Raw genomic sequence first — 9,554 nt, forward strand, 5'->3', positions numbered from 1 at the left:
TCTCTGGTCGTCGATTCTTGATACAATGAGGGGAGTTTTTTTCTTTTTGAGAGAGTCCCTTTGATTCTGCTCCCTGTCCCTTTTCTGTGTGTCTATTTCACTTTCTCTTCTTCATTGCTTTTTGCCAATTCAATCCCTCTGCTGTGCCTCCTGCCAAAACCAAATCGCGCCTCTGCTCTCCCCAAAACTTGCCTTGTCCTTGCCTGCACAAAACCAATTTTTGCCTCCCGCAGCAGAGCCGTTTTCCTCCACTGTCCCCTCCTTTTTGCCAATTTTGTCCTTTTCTAACTCTTTTGATTCATTTTTATTTTTTCTTTAATTTTAAAACCTTTTAACTAATAATAATTTTTTAATTAATTAATTTTTTTTTTAATTTTTTTTTAATTATAAACAAAATGAAAAGATAAAAATTTAATTAAAATTAAAATGAATCAAAAATAAATAAATAAATAAGAAACAACAAAAAAAAAATAAGAATTAAAAAAAAATAAGAATTAATATTGAAACAAAGAATTAAAAAATAATAATAATAATAATAATAAATAAGTAACAAAATAAGCAATAAAGGAAATGAATAATAAAAGATTAAATATGTGGCAACCAAAATGCAATAAAACTATAAAAATAATCCGGACGAAATTGGGTATTGACAGATGCCCCTCTTTACTTAGATTTTACTAGATAATATGACAAACGACGTTTTTATATTATCAGAGTAAAAGATAAGTAAAGATAGAAATACTAATTTCGTCTGGATTTCAAACAGAATGAGAGAGAAATAAACAGGGAAATCTAAACAAAACGAACAAGGCTAAGAGAATTGGGGTGTGTAGACATTATGGAGGGTGTACCAACCCTATGGAAGTGAATGAGGTCTAATAACCTCGTGGAGGGTGTACCAACCCTATGGATGAATGATATGAGGTGGACTAACCTCGTGGAGGGTGTACAAACCCTGTGGAATGAATGATATGAGGTGTACTTACCCTATGGATGACTGATGTGAGGTGTACGAACCTCTTGGAGGGTGTACAAACCCTGTGGAATGAATGATACGAGGTGTACTAACCTCGTGGAGGGTGTACAAACCCTGTGGATGAATGATGTGAGGTGTACTAACCCCTTGGAGGGTGTACAAACCCTGTGGAATGAATGATACGAGGTGTACTAACCTCGTGGAGGGTGTACAAACCCTGTGGATGAATCATATGAGGTGTACTAACCTCGTGGAGGGTGTACAAACCCTGTGGAATGAATGATACGAGGTGTACTAACCTCGTGGAGGGTGTACAAACCCTGTAGATGAATGAATGTGAGGTGTACTAACCTCGTGGAGGAATGATGTGAGGTGTACTTACCCTATGGATGAATGATGTGAGGTGTACTAACCTCTAGATGAATGATGTGAGGTGTACTAACCTCTTTGAGGGTGTACAAACCCTGTGGAATGAATGATACGAGGTGTACTAACCTCGTGGAGGGTGTACAAACCCTGTGGATGAATGATGTGAGGTGTACTAACCCCTTGGAGGGTGTACAAACCCTAATGGATGAATGATTATTTAGATATAAAGGTCTGCTAACCTTTTTCACCACATCATTTTCCCTTTACGGATTTTTGAACAATTTTCTTTGCTTTCTATGAAATGATGTTATGTTATGATGGTGCATGAATGCATATGAGCCAGTGGTTTCGTTCCCTTCTTTTGCTCTCGCTTTCTCTATCTTGCACCTTTTTCTTCTTTTCTTTTTTTTTTTTTTTTTTTTTTTTTTTTTTTTGATAAAATTCTATGCTTGGAATCCGTTGTCAATGTTGACGTCAAACGCGATGTACGTTCGAAATGCATTCAATCAAAATAATGTCAAGAAGCAGTGGGTTCTTTGATGAAAGGAAGAGAACGTAACTAGGGGTTCAAATTCCCTCTAGCACTAGCTTGAACCTGAAAAGGTGCGGGAGATGAGTATGAAAGGTGGATGGTTGAATGACTACCTGTGGGTAAGGTTAGCATTTGAATTTTTCTTACATTGGGAGGTGTTGTTAGTACCTACACATGCATGGCCCGCAAGGGCTGCCCCAACTTTGTTACGTATAGTAAACTTGATTTGGAGAGGGGGAAAGGTTCGGGTAGGAAGGATTGCCCCAATTTGGCGATTCTTGATTGACGGGGAGACTTCACATTTTTTGTCTTTTTTTTTCTTTTTTTTTTGTTTCATTTTCTTTCCTTCTTTTTTTTTGTTCTTTTGAGTGATTGTGTCATTCACCACATCGTTTCGTTTCAGGGTTAAAATCGTGAGAAAGATTAGGACAAACAGTCTTCAGTCAGCGTGGACTTTTATTGGCTTGTACCGTGGCCAAAGGTCAAAGGGTTTTGAAAGAAATGGATAATGAAGGCTCAAATAAGTGTTTGGCGGTTAAATTGTTTCAACAAGAATCATTTGCAAGGTGTCGAGTCAACTATCCCTAAAGATTTGAGACTTCGGGCATCCTTTTATTTTCATTGCTGTTTTTTTTCTTTCTTTTCTTCCCCTTTTGGGTCGCTTGCTTCGTTGTCTCTGTTGTGTACTTCTTTGAGACTTTATATATTTTTTTATTTCTTTTTCCTTCTTTTTTTTTTAGAAATCCCCTCCTTGATTTCGGATGCCCTTGATGTACCTTTTAGGTTGACATCGATGTGCTAATGATTCTTGTCGGGGGTGATGAAAACAAATATAATTTATGGCTCAAAAGGGGTGCAATTGGATAAACTTCTTTTAACGTTTGGATAAAGAAAAAATGGCCACACGTCACTCTGAATCTTTGCTTACCTTACTTTCTCGCGACCTTAGTCCTGGAATAAAACTCGGTAGTGGTTGACACATCGACTTCATTGTTTTTTTTTTTTTTATTATTTTTTTTTTTATCTCCCAATCAACAGATCGTTGGGGATGTGTACCATGATGAACACTGCCCCAGTATTGTATTCATGACAACCCTTTGTTTTAATGGGAAATGAAAAGGTTGAGGGTTCAAGTAGTATGAATGCAGATGCTCTAGCTGGAAAAGAACGATGGTTACCCCCGAAACCTTGCATCAGGAGAAGACCCAACTTTGGTATTTTCAAAATTTATTTTGCTTTTGCTTTTCGAAAACACTACGCCCTTGACAACCTCATTGACAACGAATTCAACATGTGTCTTTTCTTTTGCTTTCTTTTTTTCATTTTTCTTTCTATTATATTTTTTTTTAATTTTTACGACACCCACCAGGACCGAGCTAAGCCGACTGAATACCCGTGATGCTTTTATTGACATTCGTTCGATTATTTTCGTTTTCAATCCTCTTTATTTACCTAAACAGCTCAACGCGACATGCAATAATTTCAGAAAGTATGAACAAAAATTTAATATGCGGTATATATTGAATGAAAAACACAGATTACAACAATTTGAAAGGCAATGTTAATATTCGCTAACGGCAACCCTTATCACGGAATCATCATACATAGAACTTTTTGACCGCATCAGAATTAACCGGTAACGGTAATTCCTCCCCATCCATCCTTGTGAGAATTAGTGCCCCACCAGAGAATGCTTTCTTCACCACAAACGGCCCTTCATAGTTTGGGGTCCACTTGCCTCGATGATCTTTTTGGATGGGCAAAATCCTCTTCAACACCAGTTCGCCTTCATGAAACTCTCTTGGGTGCACCCTTTTGTCAAACGCCTTTTTCATTCTCCTTTGATACAGCTGTCCATGACACACTGCTGTTAACCTTTTCTCTTCGATAAGGTTGAGTTGGTCGAATCGGGTTTGAACCCACTCAGCTTCCTCTAACTTAGTTTCCATTAACACGCGTAAGGAGGGAATTTCGACCTCAAATGGAAGTACCGCTTCCATCCCATACACTAGCGAGAACGGCGTGGCCCCAGTTGATGTTCGTACTGATGTGCGGTATCCGTGCAGAGCGAAAGGAAGCATTTCGTGCCAGTCCTTGTAGGTGACCACCATCTTCTGCACAATCTTCTTGATGTTCTTGTTAGCAGCCTCTACTGCCCCATTCATCTTTGGACGATAAGGAGAGGAATTATGGTGGTGAATTTTGAATTCCTCACATAACTCCGCCATCATCTGATTGTTCAGGTTGGTAGCGTTATCAGTGATGATCTTGTTAGGTAGCCCATACCTACAGATCAACTCCTTCCTTATGAATCTAACCACAACCTTTCTAGTCACGTTGGCATACGAAGCAGCCTCAACCCACTTGGTGAAATAGTCGATTGCGACTAGTATGAAGCGATGTCCATTTGACGCTTTTGGTTCTATAGCTCCGATGACATCTATTCCCCACATCGAAAATGGCCATGGTGCAGACAACACGTTCAGAGTAGTGGGTGGCACATTGATATTATCTGCATATATCTGACATTTCTCACACTTTCTCACGTGTATGCAACAATCGTTTTCCATGGTCAACCAGAAGTAACCAGCTCTTAAGATCTTCCTAGCCATCGAATGTCCATTCATGTGTGTACCAAATGTACCTTCGTGCACTTCTTTCAATATCAACTCGGCTTCCTTTGCATCCACACATCTGAGGAGGACCATGTCATGGTTTCTCTTGTATAAAACATCCCCACTTAAGATGAAACTGCCGGCCAACCTTCTTAGTGCTCTTTTATCGTTTTCAGACGCATCCTCAGGGTATTCTCGGGTTTTAAGATAACGCTTGATATCAAAGTACCAAGGCTTACCGTCTAACTCCTCCTCGATGAAGTGGCAATATGCGGGCTCTGCATGGCTTTTCATTTTGATTTTTGGTAATTCTGCATCTTGATCAACCTCAAACATTGACGACAAGGTGGCCAGTGAGTCTGCTAATTGATTATCTTCTCGAGGTATATGGTTAAATGTGATGGAATCGAAATACTCCATTAATCCCCTGATGTAAGCTTGGTAGGGAATTAATTTGGTATCCCTAGTTTCCCATTCTCCTTTCAGTTGATGGATGACCAAAGCTGAATCTCCATACACATCCAGAATTTTTGCCTTAGACTCAATTGCTGCTCGAATACCCATAGCACAGGCTTCATATTCAGCGATGTTATTTGTGCAGCTAAAACACAACCTTGCCGTCATTGGTATATACTGATGCTCTGGGGAGATAAGCACTGCCCCTATTCCATGTCCCATCACATTCGAGGCTCCGTCGAATAACACCGTCCACGCTTTTTCGTTTCGGTCTTCTTTGTTCTCTTCGAATAGAGCCATGATATCCTCATCAGGAAATTCAGGTTGCATTGGTTGATAATCACAAAGGGGTTGATGAGCCAGGTATTCTGCTAGTGCGCTACCCTTGACAGATTTTTGAGTGACATATACGATGTCATACTCTGACAATAGCATCTGCCATCGAGCTATCCTTCCAGTAAGAGCAGGCTTTTCAAAAATATACTTGATAGGATCCATCCTGGATATCAACCATGTGGAATGACTCAACATGTATTGCCTTAAACGATGAGCGGCCCACGCCAATGCGCAGCAAGTCCGCTCTAACGATGAATATCGTTGTTCGCAGTCTGTGAACTTCTTGCTCAAGTAATATATAGCGTGCTCTCTTTTGCCATCCTCATCATGCTGACCCAACACACAACCCATTGACTCGTCCAATACAGTCAAATACAAAATGAGTGGCCTTCCTGGTTCTGGTGGACGTAATACAGGAGGGTTTTGTAAGTATTGTTTGACTCTCTCAAAAGCGGCCTGACAATCCTCATTCCACACCACAGCCTGATTCTTTCGTAACAACTTGAACAGTGGTTCACAAGTAGCAGTTAAGTGGGAGATGAATCTAGCAATGTAATTCAATCTACCCAAAAACCCTCGAACTTCTTTTTCCGTTTTAGGCGCAGGCATTTCCATTATCGCTCGCACTTTATCTGGATCCACCTCTATCCCCCTCTGGCTGACAATAAAGCCCAACAATTTCCCGGATTTCACTCCAAATGTACATTTGGCGGGATTCAGCCTAAGCTTATACTTCCTCAATCTCTCGAATAACTTTCTCAAGTTGAGGACGTGTTCTTCTTCTGATTCGGACTTCGCGATCATGTCGTCCACATAAACTTCAATCTCCTTGTGCATCATATCATGGAAAAGTGCCACCATCGCCCTTTGATATGTTGCCCCAGCATTCTTGAGTCCAAAAGACATCACTTTATAACAAAATGTGCCCCACAATGTAATAAAAGTAGTCTTTTCCATATCTTCTGGCGCCATCTTGATCTGGTTATACCCCGAAAAACCATCCATGAACGAAAACAGTGAATACTTGGCTGTATTATCAACCAGGGTGTCGATGTGTGGTAATGGGAAATTGTCCTTTGGGCTTGCGCGATTCAAATCTCGATAATCGACACACATCCGAACTTTACCATCCTTCTTAGGCACCGGTACAATGTTTGCTACCCATTCTGGGTATCTCGCCACAGCTAGAAACCCTGCATCGAATTGCTTCTGTACCTCCTCCTTGATCTTCAAGGACATTTCCGGTTTCATCCTTCTTAGCTTTTGCTTTACCGGTGGGCATTCCGGCTTGAGTGGGAGCTTGTGTTGTACAATATCTGTATCGAGGCCTGGCATGTCATTGTAAGACCAAGCAAACACATCCCTGAACTCCCTCAATAAGTCACGCAATTTTTCTTTCACTTTGCTTTCATGGCTGTACCGATCTTCACCTCCTTTACCTCATCCCCATTCCCTAAATTGAGTACTTCAACATCTTCCTGGTGAGGTTTCATCTCCTTACACTCTTGTTCCACTAGTCTCAACAGTTCAGGAGGGGGTTCCGGGTCATCATCACAATCATCTTCCGTATTATTGACGGGGCGCCCAAAATCAGGAATATCAACATAATTACTTTCAAAACATTCATTGTCATATCTGCATTATTTGAGTTTATGAAAAGGAAATAAATAAACGAAAAACGACGAGGAATGCAAAATGATGATAAAACACAAACAAACACACTTTGATTATCGCGCTGAGCATAATAAACTAAAAGCGTCAACCCGTAAGTCATGAATCCTAAAGCCCCGGGTAAAGCTATAGGATTAATTAAAGTTATTACATCTTATTCAAATTAAGCATCACGGGCAAATCCAGCATCTCCCAGTTGTCGAGTCGTGCATCCGGGGAGCAGGCCCACACGAAACTGGAACCTTCCGATCCATCTTCATCTCCCACAGCTGCTATGTGGCCAGTGTTAACCCAACCAGCACTGCGAAAGCTCTCCTTGAGGTCACAGATACGAATTCTTCCCACTTTGGGCTCCCGTCTTTCCATCCGAGCCAGACTGCGCTCCCTCCTTTCTTCTATCAGCCTTCTCCTATCCTCCTTGGTGGGCTTGTATCCCAGGCCATACCTATTCTTGTTCTCGACGACCTCCAGAGGGAATGCTCGCCCCTGTCCATACCTACCCAAACCTTTCCCATGCATGTAACCTTCTTTTAACATGACTTTGGCCATCATGATAGAAGCACGCGACAGATGTGGACTGATCGCGAATGGCTCCACGTAGGTGTTTCCCACGATCTCCAGAGATTGGAAAGTTGCCTCGAGAGCTTCCTCGGCTACTTCAATATAACGGGAGGATGATGGTCCGCTCACAAGGAGGTCCTCCTCTCCTGATACTATCACCAGCTTATCTCCCATAACATATTTCAGCTTTTGGTGTAGTGTGGAAGGCACAACTCCTGCAGAATGGATCCACGGGCGACCCAACAAACAGCTATAAGCCGGGAGGATATCCATAACTTGAAAGGTCACTTGAAAGACACAAGGACCGACTTGAACGGGCAATTCAATTTCTCCCATCACTACCCTTTTACTGCCGTCAAATGCCCTCACAATCATAGAGCTCGGCTTCATATGCATTCCATCACAGGGGAGCTTCTCCAATGTCGATTTTGGCATGACGTTCAGAGAGGAGCCATTGTCCACCAAGACACGCGCTATAACGTGATCCAGGCATTTCACAGAGACATGAAGGGCTTTGTTATGACCTCTCCCCTCAACAGGTATCTCTTCATCAGTGAAGGTGAGGTAATTATTAGCAACGATGTTGCCAACAATGCCCTCGAACTTGTTCAGAGAAATACCTTGTTCTACATGAGCCTCACTGAGTATCTTCATCAACAACTTTCGGTGCGAGGCAGAGTGCATGAGTAATTCTAGCAAGGAGATCCGGGCAGGCATGCGATTCAACTGTTCCACCACTTTGTACTCACTCTGTTGTATGAACTTTAGGAATTCACCAACTTCTTCTTCAGATATTTCCCTCTTCTCCTCTGTGTCGGGGGTCTCCTCGGCCTCCACGTTCTTCCCCTCAAGAACTCCTTTGCTTTTGCAGCCATTGTTGCTTCCCTATCATTGGTTCTTTCTCTCGCCAATTCTGGTGGTGTAAAGATTCGACCACTTCTGGTCATTCCACCAATGCCTGATATGTTTTCCACAGTCGGATTTGCATATTCTCCCTCGTCTAATGCAGTTGCCCCATATCTCCATGGGACGGCTTTCTCGTTCTTATAAGGGAAAGGAGTTGGCACTCGGATGACCACAGACGGATTTCCTTCAGTTACCAGTGCAGGGGTGGTCCTAGTAAAATGGATCACCAAAGGTTCGGGTAGAGTCACATCAGATTCTCCACCAATTTGTGCAAATACTTCCTCCTCTCTGACCTTGCGGCACACTTGCATCAGATTTCTATCAAGTAAGTCTTGTAGAAAAATCTCGAATTCCATACATTCCTCAATAGAGTGCCCGGCCTCCGGATGGAGTGCGCACGCTATACCCAGATCATAATCGCCCTTCACTAGGCCCTTCTTCAACAAAGCTTCAAAGATAAACCTCCTAGAACTTCGGATTTCGCCCACATCTCTTATCAGATCATGGTTTCCAACCTCGACGGCGTTCGTCGAGGAACTCCCGTGCCCGGACAATGGATTAGTATTGACGTTGGGCTGGTCCTCTTGAAACTTTAACCAACCCGAATCTATCAGAGCCTGAACTTTGTATTTGAGAGCCATACATCCTTCGGTCGAGTGGCCAACGCCTCCTGCATGATAACTACACCTGGCATTCGCGTCATAACCCCTAGGATACGGCGGCTGTACAGGCTTCATCGGACAAATGGCGACCAGACCCTTTTTGACTAGGTTAGGTAACAATTCAGTGTAGGTCATAGGGATTGGGGTGAACCTAACAAATTGATTTCCCCTTGGGTTGTTGTTGTGACCCACATTCAGATTTGGGCCCATGTTTGCGACCGGTCTTGCAGCTTCGGTTGGGATACGCTGCGGTGGATAATACGCTTGTTGTTGTTGAGGCCTAGCTTGGTGAACAAACGTGGTGTTAGCAGCATAAGGAGGTGGGTTTAAGTATGGTCGATAATTAGGATTGGGAGCTCGTCCTCTCCACGCAGGCATTACCGACGCAGCATGTACCTCCCCCTCTTTTTTCTTCCCCTGATTGAAACTGGGCTTTTTGTAGTTTGTAGCTGCAGGTGGGCCATATGCTA

The sequence above is a fragment of the Vigna umbellata genome, chromosome 3 (assembly GCF_029865625.1).
Source record: "Vigna umbellata cultivar VRB3 chromosome 3, Vumbellata_1.0, whole genome shotgun sequence".
Classification (NCBI taxonomy): domain Eukaryota; kingdom Viridiplantae; phylum Streptophyta; class Magnoliopsida; order Fabales; family Fabaceae; genus Vigna; species Vigna umbellata.